General features: G+C 39.7%; 1 long non-coding RNA gene across 3 annotated transcripts in view; it reads left to right on the plus strand.

Annotated features, from left to right (window-relative positions):
- The window catches only part of LOC104847272 (uncharacterized), a 38,816-nt gene that overhangs the window by 15,203 nt on the left and 3,326 nt on the right, over positions 1–20,287 (plus strand). For 2 of the 3 annotated variants that reach the window (XR_010318955.1, XR_002784440.2), the window contains one exon: positions 18,255–18,358. This is a non-coding gene — a long non-coding RNA (uncharacterized LOC104847272). Of the gene's footprint in view, positions 1–18,254; positions 18,359–19,605; positions 19,853–20,287 lie in introns of those variants that run through there. The other variant, XR_010318956.1, reaches the window with a different exon arrangement.

A 20,287-nucleotide genomic window follows, 5' to 3' on the forward strand; every position in this document is an offset into this window, starting at 1 on the left:
TAATCTAAACCTCATCCCTGGCCACCTAGGGCCAGCTCATTGGGTACCAGCCATAGGCTCAGAAGTCTGCACAACTCCCATCACTTCAGACCAGCTGGCCCCTCTCTCTCTCTGTCTCTCTCTCTCTCTCTGTGTCTGTCTGTCTCTCTCTCTCTCTCATCCCCTGGGACTAGCCTGTGCAGCCTTTCTCTGTCACCCAGCCGCCCAGACCTGGGTCTTCACAAATCTCTGTCCTGCTAGCCCCTGCTGGCTTATTACCCCCTATGGGTTTGCTGATTCTCTATAACTGCTTATAAAATTCATGGAAACTTTTTAATTTGTTGTTGTTGTGTGCTGAGTTGATTCCAACTCAGAGCAACCCTTTTGACAGAGTATAACCGCCCTGTAGGGTTTCCTAGGCTGTAATCTTCACCGGAGCAGATCGCCAGGTCTTTTCTCCTGCGGAACCACTGGGTGGGCTCAAACCACTGGTTAGCAGCAGAGAGCTTAATCATTGTGCCACTAGGGCTCCTTTATTTGTACCTACATTTACCCATTTATTGTAATCAGAAAGGATACAAGCAAAGAAAGACTTCAGACAAGGCCTGGGAGAGGGCCCTGTGGCGCAGCGCAGAGATAGTATCTGACTTTCATCTTTATCCTCCCATCTTGTCAACTGGGGATTATGTGCCTTATGATTTTATACATGGTGTCAGTTGATGAGGACTGAGGAGAGATGGCAGGAGATGAGACTAGGGGAGGAAGAGTATATAGGGGCAATTCTAAACTAAACTAAGGGGCTTGAAATTTATTACAGCTGTGGGGTGGCAGCCATTGGAAAAGTTTATTTAGAGTTTTGTCATTCAATTTGAGCCTTTAGGAACTAACTTTGCAAAGACTGGGCTCTAAATGCTTAGAGATGGCAATGACAAATCACAGGTTTTTTTCTGGAATTGGTCCTTTATTCTTTTGGGCAGTTAAAAGTTGTTTGTATCCAAGAAGGTACTTCCTTGCAGGCATGCAATATTTACGAATTTGTGACCGAGTGATGTATAGTATATGGAGAGAGAATCATGAGAGCTCTCTGTGAGGTTTGTAAAGCAAGAGTTTGAGAAAACCACTACTATAGGAGTCCCCGGCTGGTGCAAATGGTTAACGTGCTCAGCTCCTAACGGAAAGATTGAAGGTTGGAGTCCACCCAGAGGTGCTTTGGAAGAAAGGCCTGACAATCTTCTTACCAAAAAAAGAGCCATCGATAACCCTGTGGAGCACAGCTCTGCTCTGACATACGGGGGGTTGCCGTGAGTTGGAACTGACTGGACAGCAGCTGGTGTTTTGGTTTGTTATAGGCTGAACAGATTGCTTATTGTTTGTGTATATGGAGTGGGGTGTGTACTGAAAGCTTAAACATCCTCTGGCATCTTATTTGTTTATTTTTGACTGTTCAAGGAAGGCTGGGCTGATAATAGCAGTGCCTTTTAGTAGTTGACATTCAGGGAAGTGTTTGGCCTTTTACTTACTTGGTACCCACAGCTTTTTTTTTTTTTTTAAACCATAGGTAGGCTAGGTAAGAGGCTTTGTACTTGCTTCTTAGAAGAAATTTAAAAGCAGTAAATTGACTATCTTTAAATTTTTGCTACCAGTTCTTCACAGAAGTACAAAATGCAGAATCCCTGCCTGATTCCTTTGTAAACAATCCTTGTGATGGGTCAGCTTGCCAAGGGATGCTTTTTTCTTTTGGGTAATTTCTGGGGAATACCTTGCCTTGGATCACCCTTAGTTATTGCCCAAAGTTGCCTTCGGGAGTACAGGTGCTCTTTTCCCCCCTTATTCATAAAACCATTAAATTCTACAGTTTTCAGGAATTTAACGTTGTTTTCATGGAACTGATGTAAGTTAAAATTGAAACTGTGAGAGAATTTACCTATTTAGCCTTGAGCTGAAAATTTCCCAAAGAATAGGAGCCATAGTTTTGCCCACCACCAAACGTAGAACAAGTAATTTTGAATTTATGGACATGATTGTGTCATGGCCTTTCTAAATAGAAAAATATAAAATAACTTTCACTTAGAACATTGAATACTTCGATAATATCTTTACTGATATTGGTGAGAATATAGTGAAATTGGTCCCATTATACTTTTTTCTATTCGCCTTTTTTTTTTTAATTATGTTTTAGGTGAAAGTTTACAGAGCAAATTAGTTTCTTATTAAAGAATTAATACACAAGTTGTTTTAGGACATTGGGTGCCAAACCTTTGATGTGTCAACACTCCCCTTCACGCCGGGTTCCCTGTTTCCATTTGTTGAGTTGCCTGTCCCTTCCTGCTTTCTTATCTTTGCTTTTGGGCTGGTGTATTCATTTAGTCTCATAAACATGGTTAAATTATGCAGCCAGTTCCTCAAGTGTGTTATTGTTTGCCATATAGACTTGTCTAATCTTCAGCCTAAGAGCGAGCCTCTGGAGCACTTTTGTACTGAGTTAAAAGGGTATCTGGGGGCCATAGGCTTGTGGTTTCTCAAGGTTCTGTCACACCAGCAAGTCTGGTCTTTTTTTGTGTCTTTGAATTTGAATTTTGTTCTACATTTTTCTCCTGCTCTGTCCAGGACCCTGTGTTGTGATTCCTGTCAGAGCAGTTGGTGGTGGAAGCCGGGCACCATCTAGTTGTTCTGGGCTCAGCCTGGCAGAGATTGTGGTAGTTGTGGTCCATTAGTCCTTTGGACTAAACTTTCCCTTGTGTTTTGTTTTTTTAATAGACTGAGGTAATCCTGTTTATTTGTCTACGTGTTTATGGTGTCTCCCTGTACTGGAATGTGAACTTTAAGAGGACAGGGACCATGTGTCTTTTATATATTGCTGTATCCCTGTCATGGATTGAATTATATCCCCCTCAAAAATGTGTGTGTTTACTTCCTTAGGCCATGATTCCCAGTATTGTGTGGTTGTCCTCTATTTTGTGATTGTAATTTTATGTTAAAGAGGATTAGGGTGGGATTTTAACACCCTTACCAGGTCACATCCCTGATCCAGTATAAAGGAAGTTCCCCTGGGGTGTGGCCTGCACCACCTCTTATCTCTGAAGATATGAAAGGGAAGTAAGCAGAGAGTTGGGGACCTCCTACCACCAAGAATGCAGTGCCAGGAGCAGAGTGTGTCCTTTGGACCCAAGGTTCCTGTGTGAGATGCCTCCAGACCAGGGGAAGACTGATGACAAGGACCTTCCTCCAGAGCTGACAGAGAGAGAAAGCCTTCCTCTGGATCTGTGACCTGAATTTGGACTTGTAGCCTACTAGACAGTGAGAGAATGAATTTCTTTTTGTTAAACCCATGCACTTGTGATATTTCCGTTATGGCAGCACTGGGTGACTGAGACAATCCCTATCACCTATTGCAGTGCTTTGTGTATAGTGGACACTCAAGTAATTGCTGAATGAATTCTGATTTGCTGTGGCTCAGATGGTATCCTGACATGTATTGAAAAAGCACCTCAGGTTATTTTGGTGTGCACTCCTACGGTTGAGAAACCTTGGTCTATCTTCCCTCTAACGCATGTGAGATATAGAAGGTATCACTCTTGAAATTGGTAATCTCATTTCCCTAGTAGGAAAAGTTTAATTTGGTAATGTTATTCAAGTGTTGTTTGTAGGCGGAACTCAGAATGGACAATTGCATTCCATCATCAAATAGTTAAGTTTAGGAAAGGTGGGAAGATAGACCTAAAATTGAGTTTATTCCATTTTTTTTCTTTCTTTCTGTAAAAAAAAACAAAAAACAGGCAAGGTTAGACTTCCTAGATGGTTTTCCTTCAAAACACTACTTCTCAGTGTTGAGTAGGATAGGATTTTGCTTCTGGGGGACATTTTGACGTCTAGAGACGTTTTAGATCCCTTGTGACTCAGTGGTTAAACGATCAGCTGCTAACCAAGAGGTCAGCAGTTCAAATCCAGCCGCTCTGTGGGAGAAGGATGTGGTAGTCTGTTTCTGTAAAGACTACAGCCTTGAAGACCTGATGGGACAGTTTTACTCTATCTTATAGGGTCATTATGAGTGGAAATGGTCTCCACTGGCCTTAGGCTTTTTAGTTTTAATTTAAATATGCACATATCTTACATTTTAAAGGCTTGTTTGTATATGTAAGTCAGTAGTTTTCAAAGTGTAGTCCTTGAACCCTTAGGAGTAAAACCTGTTCATATTAATACTAAAATATTTTATGGCCTTTTCTCTGTGATGTTTGGATTAAAGATACAAAAGCAATGCTAAGTAAAACAGCTGATACCTTAGCAGGAAATCAAGGCAGTGGCACTGAATTGTCTATAGTGTGTGTTCTTCTCTCCTTCTCTGTCATGAATACTTCATGTCATACAGTTAAAAAAAAAAAAACCTCATTTTTCCTTCAGATTCTTTTTCAGTACAAATTAAATTTTACTACACTTGGCTCTAGAGTATCTGTGTGATAAAATGGGTATGTGCTGCAGAGGAAAAGAATTTGTGTGATTGAGTTGCTAGCTCAGCTACCCCTCTCCCCATTTTCATGTAATATCTTCTTTAATTGAAAGAACAACTGGAAAACCATGGTTATTCAGACTTGGGTATCTGGCAAACATTTCTTTGAAAATGAACAAAATGAACTTGTTACTAATGATAAAATTGGAGCGTTCAGGCAAAAGTTAGAATTTGGGGAAATCTGTATGGGCCACCTTGATAGCATTCTAGTAAAGACATTTGTGGTAATAATGATGGTAATAGTGATATTATATAACGAACTGTATCAACATTTGGAAGAACTGAATAACTCAGTAAACCAACACTTTCCAGATGGCGTTATGAAATCACACATAGGTAAAGATCCCATTCAAAGAGCAAGTTAGACAAGTGGATTTTGTGTGTGTGTGTGTGTGTGTGTGGTAAAATACGTATAACAAAACAATTGGCATTTCAACCATTTGTATGTGTACATTTCAGTGACATTTATTCACCATGCTGTGCACTTGTCATCCCTATCCATTTCCAAATTTTTTTGTTATCACCCTTAACAGAAGCTCCATACTCCTTAGGGAATAACTTTCCATTTTCCCCTCCCACCTGCCCTTAGTAAGCTCTAATAAACATTGGTCTCTATGCATTTGCCTGTTCTAGGTATTTTATATAGGTGGGTCATACAATATTGTCCAGTAGTGTCTGACTTAGTTCACTCAGTATAATCTTTTCAAGGTTCATCCATGTTTTAACATGTATCAGAACTTCATATTTCTTCATGCCTGAATTACTGCATTGTATGGATTTCCCACATATTATCCATTCATCTGTTGATGGATACTTAGGTTGTTTCCACTTTTTGGCAGTTGTTAACAATGCTCCCCCCACATGTCTGTCATTTTGTCGTACCGTGGGGGCTTGCGTGTTGCTGTGATGCTGGAAGCTCTGCCACTGGTATTCAGATACCAGCAGGGTCACCCATGGTGGACAGGTTTTAGTGGAGCTTCCATACTAAGACAGACTAGGAAAAGGACCTAGTGGTCTATTTCTGAAAAGAATTAGCCAGTGAAAGCCTTTTGTATAGCAGTGGAACATTGTCAGAGGCTGTCCCAGAAGATGAGCTGCCTCCTCAGAGTAAACTTAATGACGTAGATCGAGTCAAGCTTTTGGAACCTTCATTTCCTGATGTGGCACGATTCAAAATGAGAAGAAACAGCTGCGGACATCCATTAATAATCAGAACCTGGAATGTACAAAGTATGAATCTAGGAAAATTGGAAATCATAAAAAACAAAATAGAACACATAAACATCAATGTCCTAGGCGTTAGTGAGCTGAAAAGGACTGGTATTGGCCGTTTTGAATCGGACAATCATATGGTCTGCTATGCCAGCAGCAAAAACCTGAAGAGGAATAGCATTGCATTCATCATCAAAAAACATTTCAGGATCTATCCTGAAGTACAATGCTGTGAGTGGTAGGATAATATCCATACGCCTGCAAGGAAGGCCAGTTAACGTGACCTACTTTTCAAATTTACGCACCAACCGCTAAGGTCAAAGATGAAGAAACTAAAGATTTTTTTACCAAATTCAGCAACCTCAAACTGATTGAACATGCAGTCAGGATGCATCAATAATTACTGGTGTTTGGAATGCAAAAGGTGGAAATGAAGGATTGGTTGGTGGAAAATACGACCTCAGTGATAGAAATGATGCTGGAGATCACAGGATAGAATTTCGTAAGACCAATGACTTTTTCATTGCAAGTACGTTTTTTGAATAACATAAGTGGCGATTATACACACAGGCCTCACCAGATGGAATACACAGGAATCAAATCAACTACATTTGTGTAAAGAGATGATGGAGAAGCTCAGTATCATCAGTCAGAACAAAGGGGCCAACTGCAGAACAGACCATCAACTGTTCATATGTAAGTTCAAGTTGAAGCTGAAGAAAATTAGAACAAGTCCAGGAGAGCCAAAGTACAGGCTTGAGTATATCCCACCTGAGTTTAGAAACCATCTCGAGAATAGATTTGACACGTTGAACACTAATGACCAGACGAGTTGTGGAATGACATCAAGGACATCATATGTGAAGAAAGCAAGAGGTCATTAAAATGACAAGAAAGAAAAAAAAGACTATGATGGATGTCAAAAGAGACTCTGAAACTTGCTCTTGAACAACAGGTATCTAAAGCAAATGGAAGAAATGATGAAGTAAAAGAGCTGAACAGAAAATTTCAAAGGGTGGCTCCAGAAGACAAAGTAAAGTAATCTGGAGTTAGGAAACCAAAAGGGAAGAACATGCTGGACATTTCTCAAGCTGAAAGATCTGAAGAAAAAATTCAAGCCTGGAGATGCAATATTGAAGGTTTCTACAAGGAAAATATTAGTTGACACAGGAAGCATCAAAAGAAGATGGAAGGAATACACAGTCACTATACCAAAAAGAATTGGTCAACATTCAGCCATTTCAGGAGGTAGCATATGATCAGGAACCGATGGTACTGAAGGAAGAGGTTCAAGCTGCACTGAAGGTGTTGGCAGAAAAACAGGCTCCAGGAATTGATGGACTACCAATTGAGATGTTTCAGCAAACAGATGCAGTGCTGCAAGTGCTCACTTGTCTATGCCAAGAAATTTGGAAGACAGCTTCTTGCCCAGCCAACTGGAAGAGATCGGTATTTGTGCTCATTCCAAATAAAGGTGATCGAACTGAATGCAGAAATTATCCAACAGTATTATTAATATCACCCGCAAGTAAAATTTTGCTGAAAATCATTTAGAGTGAGCTGCAGCAGTATATCAACAGGGAACTGCCAGAAATTCAAGCCAGATTCAGAAGACGAGGTGGAAAGAGGGATATCATTGCTGATGTCAGATGAATCTTGGTTGAAGGCAGAGATAACCAGAAAAATGTTTACCTCTGTTTTACATTGAGTGTGCAGAGGCAGTTGACTGTGTGGATCATAACAAATTATGGATGATTGCCAAGGATGGGAATTCCTGAACACTTAAGTGTGCTCATGCAGAATCTGTACATAGATAAAGAGGCAGTCGTTGGAACTGAACAAGGGGATACTGCATTGTTCAAAGTCAGGAAAAGCGTGTGTCAGGGTTGTATGCTTTCACCATATTTATTCAATCTGTATGCTGAGGAAATAATCCGAAAAGATGGACCATATGAAGAAGAATGAGGCAACAGGATTGGAGGAAGACTCGTTAACAACCTGCAATATGCAGATGACAAAACCTTGCTTGCTGAAAGTGAAGAGGACTTGAAGCACTTCTTGATGAAGATCAAAGACTACAGCCTTCAGTATGGATTCCACCTCAACATAAAGAAAACAAAAATCCTCACAACTGGGCCAGTAAGCAGCATCATCATAAACAAAGATTGAAGTTGTCAAGGATTTCATTTTACTGGATCCATAATCAACACCCATGGAAGCAGCAGTCAGGAAATCAAAGGACACATTGGGTAAATCTGCTGCAAAAGACCTTTTTAAAGGGTTAAAAAGTAAAGATGTCACCCTGAAGACTAAGCTGGGCCTGACCCAAACCACGGTGTTTTAAATCGCATCTGCATGTGAAAGCTGAACAGTGAATAAGGAAGACTGAAGAAGAATCAATGCTTTGAATTAATGGTGTTGGCGAAGAATATTGATTATACCATGGACTGCCAGAGGAACGAACAAATCTGTCATGGAATAAGTACAACCAGAGTTCTCCTTGGAAGCAAGGATGGCAAGACTTCGTCTCTCATACTCTACTTTGAATATGTTATCAGGAAGGACCAGTCCCTGGACATCATGCTTGGTAAGGTGGACAGAGGGTCAGTGAAAGAGAGGAAGACCCTCAACGAGGTGGATTGACACAGTGGCTGCAACAGTGGGCTCAAACATAGCAACAATTGTTAGAATGGCACAGGACCACACCATTTTTCGTTCTGTTTTGCATAGGGTCACCATTAGTTGGAACCAACTCGACGTCATCTAACAACAACAATAATAATGCTCCAGTGAACATCGGTAAGCAGGACACTGAGACCCTGAGTCTTAGGCTGGGTTTTCTAGAGAAGCAAATCCAGTAAAGCGGATAAATACCTATAGAGAGAGATTTGTGTGACGGAAATGGCTAATGTGGTCGTAGAGGCTGGAATGTCCTAAATCCGTGGATCAGGCCGCAGGCTTCTCGTGAATCACATAGCTGCAGGGCTGGGGAACCCAAACTTGGCAGGCAAGATGGCAGGTAAGCTGGTAGCTCAAGTCCCAATAACTGGAGGTCAGACAAGCAGGAGCCAGCTGCAGAATCCAGAACAATCAGAAGTCCATGAGCCTTGCCAGAAAGTCTTCCTATATTGGTTGCAGACCACACCCCCAAGGAAACTCCCTTTCAACTGATTGGCTACTTACAGCAGATCCCATCGTTGAGGTGATTACATTATATCACATCTCATCGTGGAAGTGATTATATCATTATACAACTGCCAAACCACTGAGGGTCACAGCCCAGTCAGTTTGAAACACAACCATAATGATCACACCCTGCTTTCAAGTCTTTTGGGTAGGTATATACCTAATAGTGCAGTGGCGGAGTCATGTGGTAATTCTATGTTTAACTTTATGAGGAACCACCAGACTTTTCTACAGCAACTACACCATTTTACATTCCCACCAACAATTGATTAGGGTTCCAATTTTTCCATATCCTTACCAACAGTTGTCATCTCCCATTTTTCTGGTAATAGTTATCCTAGTGAGAGTGAAGTGCTGCTGTGGTTTTGATTTGTGTTTCCCTAATGATTAATGACGGGTTAAGCATCTTTTTTTCCCCTTAAGTTAAAATATTTTTTTGTTTATTGTACTTTAGGTGAAGATTTACAGAGCGAACTAGTTTCTCATTTAACAATACACATACTGTTCTGTGACATTGGTTGCCAACCCCACGACATGTCAACACTCTCCCCTTCTCAATCTTGGGTTCCCCATCACCAGCTTTCCTGTCCCCTGCTGCCTTCTTGTCCTTGCCCCTGGGGTGGTGTGCCCTGTTAAGTCTCCTTTTGTTTTATGGGCCTGTTTAATCTTTGGCTGATGGGTGAACCTCAGGAATGAGGACTTCATTACTGCGCTAAAAGTGTGGCTATACTCTCGGGGTTTCTCCAGTCTCTGTCAGGCCAATAAGTCTGGTCTTTTTTTGTGAGTTAGAATTTTGTCTTACATTTTCTCCAACTCTGTCTGGAACCCTTTGTTGTGACCCCTGTCAGAGCAGTTGGTGATGGTAGCAGGGTACCTACCATCTAGTTGTGCTGGACTCAGTCTGGTGGAGGCTGTGGTAGTTGTGTTCCATTAGTTCTTTGAGCTAATCTTTCCCTTGTGTCTTTGGTTTCCTTTATCCTCCCTTGTGTTGAGCACCTTTTTATGTGCTTATTGACTGTTTGTGTGTTCTTTAGAGAAATGTCTGTTCAAATCCTTTGCCTGTTTTTAAATTTGGTGGTTTGTTTTTTGTTGTTAAGTTGTAGGGGTTTTTTTTGTTTTGGTTTTTTTAATATTCTGGATACTAAACCCTTATCAGATATATGGTTCCTAAATATTTTCTTGGATCCTGTAGGTTGTTTCTTAACTTCCTTGATAAAATTCTTTGGAAGTTTTTAAATTTGGAGAACTGGATTTATCTGTTTTATCTTTTGTTACTGCTGTTTTTGGTGTTATATCTTAGAATCCATTGTCGGAAACTGGATCCCAAAGCGTGTTTTATTCTTACCATTTTAAGCTTTTAGTTCTGACATTTAGATCATTCATCTATTTTGAGTTAATTTTCATACATGGTGTGAGGTATGGGCCCAATGTCATTCTTTTGCATTCTTTTTCTCAACACCATTTATTGAAGACTATTCCCCAATTGAATACAATTGGCACCTTGTAAAAAAATCAGTTGACCGTAGAAAATGAATTTATTTCTGGGCTCCCAATTCTATTTAATTTGTTTATATCTTTGTCATTATACCAGTACCAAACTGTTTTGATTACTGTAGCTTTATACTAGTTTTTGAAACAGAGAAGTTTGAGTCCTCTTACTTTGTTTTTATTTTTCAGGGTTGCTTTGGCTATTCAGAGCCCCTTGCAGTTTCGTATGAATTGGAGGATTGACTTTTCCATTTCTGCCAAGAGACTGTTGGAATTTCTGTAAGGATTGCATTGAATCTGTTGATTGGTTTGAGTAGTATTGACATTTTAACAGTATTAAGAACGTGGAGTGTGTTTTTATTTATTGAGGTGTTTAATTTCTTTCCGCAATGTTTTATGGTGTTCAGTTAAAAGTCTTTGCCCTCCGTGGTTAAATTAATTCCTAGGTATTTTATTCTTTCAGATGTTTTTGTCTATGAAATAGTTTTCTTTTCCTTGCCTCTTTAAAATAATTTTTTTTTGTGTGTGGCTGAGAGTATATGCAGCAAAATATATACCAATTCAACACTTTCTGCAGGTACAATTTAGTGACATTAATTGCATTCTTTGAATTGTGCAACCATTCTCACCCTCCTTCTCTGAGATAATCCTCCCCCATAAGCATAAACCCTAAGACTCCTACATAATCTTTTGAATCGTGTTGTCAAGTTTGATTCCACATAAGTCTTCAAAGAACATAATGCTCAAGGCATTCTTTACTAGTTAAGCTAAAGTATTGTTTGGTTTTAAGAAGACTTCAGGGGATATTTTTGGTTTTAGGTTTAAACGTTATCTTAGGGTAGTAATTTCAGAAGTTTGTCCATCCCCCATGGCTCCACAAAGTCTGGAGTCTCTGAGAATTTAAAGTTGTGTTCTGCATTTTTCCCACTTTTGATCAGAATTCTTCTGTAGAATCTTGGATCAAAATGTTCAGTAATGGTAGTCAGGCACCATCCAGTTCTTCTGGTTGCCTGGCAAATGAGAGAGTTGTTCATGGACGCAATTATCCACACATTCCATTTCCACCTCCTGTGCCTGACTCTCCTTCTTCTCTTTCTCCTGGCAAGTAGTTACCAGTTGTTGTGCCTTGGATGGCAGATTGCAAGCTTTGAAGACCCCAGGCACTACACAGCAAACAAGGAGGTAGAACAAAAACACTAAACACAGTATTAGGCCAGTTAACTTGGATGTACCATGAAACCATGACCCTAAACTTCTGAACCAAGGAACCAAATCCCAGGAGGTATTTGGTTGTACAGAAGCAGCCTTAGCAGCTCCTCTCTTTTTGTTGTTGTTTTGTTGTTTTTGTAAACATATCTGTTGCACAACTTTTGCCAATTCAGCTTTTTACAGGTGTGCTTCTTAATGACAGCAGTTTGATTAATTGGCTGTGTAACCTTGACTTGAACGAATATAATTTTTCCATCACCATAACCCAAACCTTGGTTCCTTATAAGCAGTAACCCTCTTTTTTCCCCTGCTTCCTGCCCCAGTAGCCACTGAGAAACTTTGGTCTCTATACATTTGCCTTTTCTTATCTTTTTCTATAAGTAAGGTCATACAATATTTATCTTTTTTATGATCGACTTCTTTCACTCAGCGTAATGTCTTTAAGCTCCATCCATATTAAAGCATGTATCAAGACTTCATTTCTCTTACTGACTGAATGGTATTCCATTGTATGTATGCTCCACATTTTTGTTTATACATTCGTCTGTTGATGGGCATTTAGGTTGTTGTGGCTGTTCTAAATAGTGCTGCAATAAACATTGGTGTACAAGTCTCTCTTTGAGTCTCTGTTTTCAAGTCTTTGTGGTATATGCCTAGGAGTGGAGTTGCTGGGTTATCTGATACTGTTTTTAGTGTTTTGAGGAACTGCTACATTGTTTTCCACAGTGGTCCGTACCATTTTGCATTCCACCAGCAATGGATAATGGTTCCAATTTCCCCACATCCTCGCCCTGCCCATATTTGTTACTTTGGTTTTTTTTTTTAAGCCAACCTAAACAAACAAACAAAAACTCGTTGTCTTCGAGTAGATTCCAACTCATTGCAGCGCTATAGGACAAAATAGAACTACCTCATAGGGTTTGCAAGGAGCAATTGATGGATTCAAACTGCTGACCTTTTGGTTAGCAGCAGAGCTCTTAACCATTATGCCACCAGCCTGGGAGAAGTGAAGTGCACCCTCACTGTGATTTTGATTTGCATCTCTTGATGACTAATGATGTTGAGTATTTTTTCACGTCTTTGTTGGTCATTTGAATGTGTTTTTTTTGGTGAAATGTCTATTCAAGTCCTTTGCCCATTTTTTGATTGGGTTTTCTTTTTGTTGTTAGGTTGTTGAGACTTTATATGTATTTTGGGTTTTAGATTCTTCTCGAATATATGGCTTCCGAAGATATTCTCCTGGTTGATAGCTTGCCTTTTCACTTTTTGACAAAGTGTTTTGATGAACAGAAATCTTTCGTTTTTATGAGGTCCCATTTATCTATTTTACCTTTTGCTGTTTGTGCTTTTGGTATTGTATAGGTAATCCATTGTTCAAAACTAGGCCTGAAAGCATTGCCTCTGCATTTTCTTCTAACAATGTTATGGCTTTAGTTTTCACATTTAGGTTCTTACTCCATTTTGAATTTGTTTTTGTATATGCTGTGAGGCATGGATCCTGTTTCATTTTTTGCATATGGAAATTCAATTTTCCTAACACCATTTGTAGAGGAGACTTTTCTTTCCATATCGAGTGGAACTTAGTTAGCACCCTTATAAAAATCAGTTGATCGCAGATGTGTGGATTTATTTCTGGACTCTCAGTTCTATCCCATTGATTTGTGTGTCTGTTGTTACACTAGTACCAGACCATTCTGATTGCTGTAGCTGTATGATATGTTTTCTGTTGGTCAAGTTTTGATGTCCTATCAAAGAAGAATGTCCACAATTATCTGAAAAGGCTGTTTTGTATGAGTGGAGATTTTCTGCATGTTTTTGAATGAAGACAGTTTATTTCAACACATTAAATGAAGAAATGGCTGTGAGACACCAACTTTTTTCTTTTAATTCAGACATTAAAGAGTTTTGCAAAAATGTGAAACTGTGCTACTGTTTTCACAAAATTCTTTTGAAGATAATTATTTTCATAGAAAATTTATTTATGTTAATAGGTAAATGATATTTTATTATGAAAAGTATTTAAAAACAGTTTTTAAAAATGTTTAGTTTTAATTTGGAATACAGTAAACATTAGTAGATACAACCACATGAGCAAACTTCTTTGAGGACCTCAGTAATCTGTACATGTGGAAGGGTCCTCTTAACAACAATTTTTAAACCAGATAGTCTCCTAAGAGTTGTCCCTCAGATATTGTTGAACGTCAGTTTGTGTCTCTTGTTAGGTTGGTCTGCCATAGATTAGGCGATTGAATTGGGCTTTGGAAGAAAGTTTTGGCCTTTCATTTAAGACTTGAATATACTTTCAATATATAAAATATATGACAGAATTTAAATTGATGGTTACATTTTGACTTCATATGGCTAAAGAAAGTGTTACCTGCAGATCGAGTGGATAATTATATCTGGAAGAAAAAGGAAAGAATTTCAGAAAATGATGAATAAAAAATACTGAACTGTGAACTACAAATAATTGTGGAACAAGCATTATCTTAAACTGTTGGCATTGAGTGGATTCTGCCTCACAGCGACCCTAAGCATTATCTTAATGGGAATCTTAATTAGACAAAGAAGATTAGGTTTAGTAAATACCTTTAATGAAAGAGATTGCAAAGTATAAGAGAGGGGGTACAATAGGATTATTTTAATTACTGATAACACGACAGATTTACCCACCCATAAAGAAATAGAAATAATAGTTTATTTGTTTCTATGAACTAACTCTGTGTTTGAGTAAATTGTTGGTAGGTACTATGAAAGTTAATTGTGGGGAACATTTATGAGAACCTTACTGAAGGTAATTTAGAGAAGAGACTTCACAGATTTTTTTCTTTATCTGAATAAAATTAATCAGGATTACCTTGACGTACGGAGTCCTGATGGTGCAATGGTTAAGGACTCAGCTGCTACCTAAAAGCAATGAACAGTCTGAAAAGGAAATTTAGAAAACAATTCCATTTTCAGTGACATCTTAAATAATACGATACCAAGGAATTAATTTAACCAGGAAGGTGAAAAGAGTGTACACTGAAAACTATAGAAAAACGTCATTGAAAGAAATTAAAGAAGATCTGAATAAAGGGAGAGACACTTCTTGGATTTGAAGGCTTAGTATTGTTAAGATAGAAATACTACCCAAAGTGACGTAGAGATTCAACATGATTCCTATCAAAATGCCAATAGTCTTTATTGCAGAAGTAGAAAAGCGAATCCTCAAATTTATATGGAATTGCAATCTTGAAAAAGAACAACAAAGTAGGAGGACTCACACTTCTATTTCAAAGGGTATTATAAAGCTGTAGTAATCCAAACAGTCTGGTACCAGTATACAGATAGAGATAAGACCAACCAGGTAGAATTGGGAGTCCAGAAATAAATGCATGTATCTGTGGGCAACTGATGTTGAACTAGGGTGCCAAGTCCCTTCAGTGGGGGAAAAAATAGTCTCGTCAACAAATGATGCTGGGACCGTTGGATCTCTCTATGGACACGAATGAAGTTTGACTCATATCTCATACCATATATAAAGATTAAATCAAAATGGATCAATGACTAAGTGTAAAAACTAAAACCATGAAACTCTTAGAATAGGGGTAATGTTTCAGGACCTAGTTTTTGACAGTGGGTTCTTACATATGACACCAAAAGCATGAACAATAAAAGATAAAATAGATAAATTGGACTTCATCAAAATTAAAAGCTTCTGTGCATCAGAGAAATTTATCAAGGAAGTGAAGAAACAACCTACAGAATGGGAGAAAATATTTGGGAAGCATGTAATATCCAGAATATATATTAAGGCACAGTGGTTAAGAGCTAAGGCTACTAACCAAAAGTCGGCCATTCGAATCCACCAGTTGCTCTTTGGAAACCCTGTGGGGCAGTTCTCTTTTGTCCTATAGAATCGCTATCAGTCAGAATCAAATTGATGGCAACGGGTTTGGGTTTTATCAGTGGTGACTCAGTGGTAAAATTCTCAACCTCGATGTGGGAGACCCCTGTCTGTCAGTGGAGATTTGCTGAATATGATGCCGAATAGGTTTCCGTGGAGCTTCCAGACTAAGATGAACTAAGAAGAGAGGCCGGTGGCAATCTTCTGAAAAATCAGCTAATGAAAACCCTGTGGATCACAGTGGTCCATTCTGCAACCGATCATGTGAGTGGTTTAGGACTAGGCAGTATTTCATTCCGTTGTGCATGGGGTCTCCATGAATCAGAGGCGGACTCAACAACAGCTAACAGCAAGAACAACAGCAACAACTCAACAACAAAAAAACGAAGGACTCAGTTAAAAAATGGGCAAAGGACTTGACTAGACATTTCATCAAAGAACTATCCAAATGGGCAATAAGCATATGAAAAGATGCTCAAAGGCCATTAGTCATGGTTGTTAGTGGCCATTGAGTCAAGTTGCTAGCATTCCACCCTGACTTAGGGAGACCTCATCCACAACAGAATGAAATGCTGCCTGGTCTTGTGCCATCCCATCCCCATGATGAGTTGCAGATCGGCAGGCTTTTCTTCCTAGTCCATCTTAGTTGGGAAGCTCCACTGAAATGTATTCAGCATCATAGCAACACACAAGCCTCCGCTGACAGACAGGCAGTAGCTACACATGAGGTGCATTGGCCTGGAATCAAACCTGCGTCTCCTGCATGGAGGGCAAGAATTCTACCCCTGAACTGGCACTGCCCCCTTATAATGTTTCATAGCATCTTCAAATTTCGTGTCCTTGAAATTAAATTTATCATCTTCCTTTCTCCAAAAATTCTGTTACTCCCTGTGTTTCCCTCGTTGGTGAATGGTGCTATCTATCATCTGTTCAGTTCCAGAAGTCATAAATTCAAAAGTCATTCTTAACTCCTCCTTCCATCACCCTCCCATAGTCACTTGATTACTAAGTTCTGTTGATTCTGTCTTAATATCCTAGAAATCGTTTTGCTTCTTTCATCCCTTCTATGGTTCAGGTTCTTACTTGAACCATTGACTACTGCATCAGCCTCTTAATTGCCTTTCTGGACTTTAGGCTGACTCTTCGAACTTTCTTGTTAGTGTATTCAATTATTAATATTTCTAAGATACAAATTTGAATAGTCACACCCCTGGTTAAAATTTTCAATTATTGGCCATCACCTTCATGATAATAGTGGCATTAAATATAGCTGAGTGCATTACTTATTGCGGTGCAGTGAATTAATATGGCTCTTGTAGCCATGGTCTTTGTAACTCCCACCAAATGACTGGGTGAGACTATGCGAATGAGGTGCTGGTGGCCCACCAAAGGGATTGGTAAGTTTGCTAATAATATAAATAAGGTGCATGGCACCTTGTGGGGTTACAACCATGCAGATAGGTGTATGCAGCCCTAATGAGGGGATTGGTCAGTTTTTCCATCTGACTAGGCTTAAAATGAGCAATCCCAGAGGTGGGAAGAGAGGATTTCAACGCCACCAAGAAAGAAGAGTCAAGAGTGGAGTGCATCTTTTGGACCCGGGATCCTTGTGCTGAGATCCTCCTAGATCCAGGAGACAGACAGAGAGCTGTGACACCAGAGATGGTGAGAAACAGCCGCAGAGAAATGGTGGCAGCAGAGGCAGCCAGCAGAACCAGGAGACTGGCAGGAGACAGCGAGGTGGGCTTCCTAAGCCACAGAGCGATAGAACTGGCAGAGTGGGGTGCCTCCGGGTACATACCAGCAGAGCTAAAAGAGCTTTGTAACACTTACCTGAGCAGGGCAGAGGCCAAGGGGCCAGAGAAAGATGTGCCTGCAAAGACACTGAGAAGAGGCTGTCCTGATCAAAGAACACTATCCTGAGCATTCCCGAACCTGAATTGTAACCTGTTACTTCCCTAATAAACTCCATAATTATGAGTATTGTCTGTGAGTTCTTTGTGGCCATTGCAACAAATTATTAAACCCAGCAGTGGAGTAGAGAGTGCCTTGGGAGGGACAGTTGGTGTCATAATTGGTAAAAAGGTTGAAAGGTGGAGGCATGTCTGACTCCTGCCTGTGTAAGAACCAGCATGGGCTGTTGATTTTGATTCTCCTTCTCGTATGTGAAATTAGAGGAGGTCAGGTGCCCCGCCGTGCCATTTTTACACTTGTGTTGTCTGATTTTATTCTTTGAACAGTCCTTTGCTACTTTCCTGGTTGCACAGATGAGGAAATTGAGACCTAGATTTAAACCCAGGACTGTCTTGTTTTTAAAGTTTATGCTCTTAGGCACTTCCTTATGCTACTTATGTAGGACATTCCAGACCCCTTGTGTTGTGGCTCTTACCCACTTCTCTAGTGTCTACTTGACATTTTTTAAGGTAACTTCCTTGAGGGCAGAGATCATATCCCACACCAAGCATTTTCTTAAAACATAGTAGGCACTTGGCAAATGTTTGTTAAATGAGTGTTAAGCAGGGATGAATAGCAGGGGACAGTGAGACTAGCCCAGTGTAGAAAGACATGAAAGAGACATCTGAAGAAAAGGATTCCTCTGGCTGACCATGTTCATAAACGGTCAGACTTTGGGTTAAAGCAAAATAGTGAGAGGTAACGGAATGAGGGAAGTGAAATCCAGAAAGGGTGATTAAAAGAGAGAAACTTTGTTTTTGACTTGAATGAATTGTGTTCTAGGGTTGTAAGAACCTGAAAATGAAGCATCTAAATACCTTTTTATGTTTTTAGGACTTGTGGAATTAAAGAGAGAGATGCCTGAAAACTAGAGACAGAGAAGTGTATTTTTTAGAAAGGGGAAGAAGGAAGACTGTAGAGCTTGATATGGCCCTCAGGTGAGAGTCTAGAATAAATTACTTAAAGGATAAATTGTTTCCAGGAGAGGTGAAGCACTAATCATTAGGAAATAGCCTGAATTCATTAAGAAATTAACAAAACAGCCGAGCCTTCTTTTTTGCACATGGAGCCTGTTGTTTTCAGTCCATTGGGTGAGATGTAAAGTGTACTCATCAAAAGCACAGATGGCACAGATCATGGGATGGAGAGGCTGTTAGCTAGGATGGGCTAGATTCTGCGGTAGTAATAACCTCAAATTTTGGTGGTTAAAAACAAAAGAGATTTATTTTTTATTTAATATATTTTTGGTGGTTCCAATTCAATAGGTTTCACACGTATTTGTTAATGACATTGGTTACATTCCTTTTTTTCCCCCTATTGTTGCATAAGGTGTATTTGTTTTTACAAAAGTAGGATAACTGTAACAACACTGATCTACCATGCCTGATATGGTCAGTGTGCCCCATCCGTATTTCCTGGGACCACAATATCATTTTTAAAATTTTATATTATTGTTGAGAATATGTACAGCAAAACATACACCAATTCACCACAATTCAGTAACATCGATTACATTCTTCGAGTTGTGTAACTATTCTCACTCTCCTTTTCGTTTCTAAGTTGTTCCTCCCACGTTAACATAAACTCACTGCCCCCTAAAGTTCCTACCTGATGTTTTGAGTTGCTGTTGTTACTTTGATCCCATATAGTCCTTCAAAGAGCACAGTGCTCAAAACACATTTTTTACTAGTTAGACTAGACTATTGTTTAGTTTTAGGAAGACTTCAGGAGATTTTTTGGTTTAAGGTTTAAAGATTATCTCAGAGCATTAGTTTCAGGGATTCATTCAGCCTCCATTGCTCCAGAAAGTCTGGACTCCATGAGAACTTTAAATTCTTTTCTGCATTTACCCTGTTTTGATCAGGATTCTTCTATAGACTCTGCTCAAAATGTTCAGCCATAGTAGCTGGGCACCATCCAGTTCTTACGATTTCATGGAAACCTAAAAAAAAAAAACAAAACCCTGCTGCCCTCAAGTCTATTCTGACTGATAGCAACCCTGTAGGACAAAGTAGAACTGCCTCATAAGATTTCCAAGGAGTGGCTGGTAGATTTCAATTGCCAGCCTTTTTGGTTAGCAGCTAAGCTCTTAACCACTGCCCCACCAGTTAGTCATGGAGGCAGTTAGCAACATATTCCATATCTCCTCCTGTTCCTTATTCTACTTCTTCCTCTGTTGCTCCAGGTGAATAGAGACCAATTGTGTGCCTTGGATGACCACTTGCAAGCTTTTAAGAACCCAGGCACTATGCAAGGAACCAGGAGGTAGAAGAGAAGCACTAAACATGTTATTAGGCCACTTAACTGGGATGTCATGTGAAACTGCGACTCATGGTGACCCAGTATATGCAGAGTAGAACTTCTCCACAGGGTTTTCAAGACTGTGACCTTTCTGAAGCAGATCACCAGGCCTATCCTTCGAGGTACCTCTAAGTGGGTTCGAACTGCCAATCTTTCAGCTAGCAGTCAAGGACTTAATCGTTTGCATCACCCAGGGACTCCTGAGACATTGTACCCACTGTTTTTAATGACCTCAGGAGATGGTGAATTTTACCTCTCTGGGTAATCTCTCTGGAATAAACCAGAGTTTTTTTTTTATCTTTAGCTTTAAGGCCGTAGAACCCACCATACATTGGGCCACCTCACAGGAAACTGATGCAAGAGAACAGGAGACATTCAATGAGAGTTTTCTTTCTTGGTGTTTCAGGAGAACTAGAAAGAATCACAGCCTTTCCTTAATGTTGATGTATTTATTGAGGAGGAAAGAAATTATGTAACAGGGAAGTGTGGGGCACTGTTTGAGAACTTGGTCTTATCTGGCTAGTTATGGAACGTTCTTATGCCTTGTTGTTTAAGGATTTCTTTTT

The sequence above is a fragment of the Loxodonta africana genome, chromosome 22 (assembly GCF_030014295.1).
Source record: "Loxodonta africana isolate mLoxAfr1 chromosome 22, mLoxAfr1.hap2, whole genome shotgun sequence".
Lineage (NCBI taxonomy): Eukaryota > Metazoa > Chordata > Mammalia > Proboscidea > Elephantidae > Loxodonta > Loxodonta africana.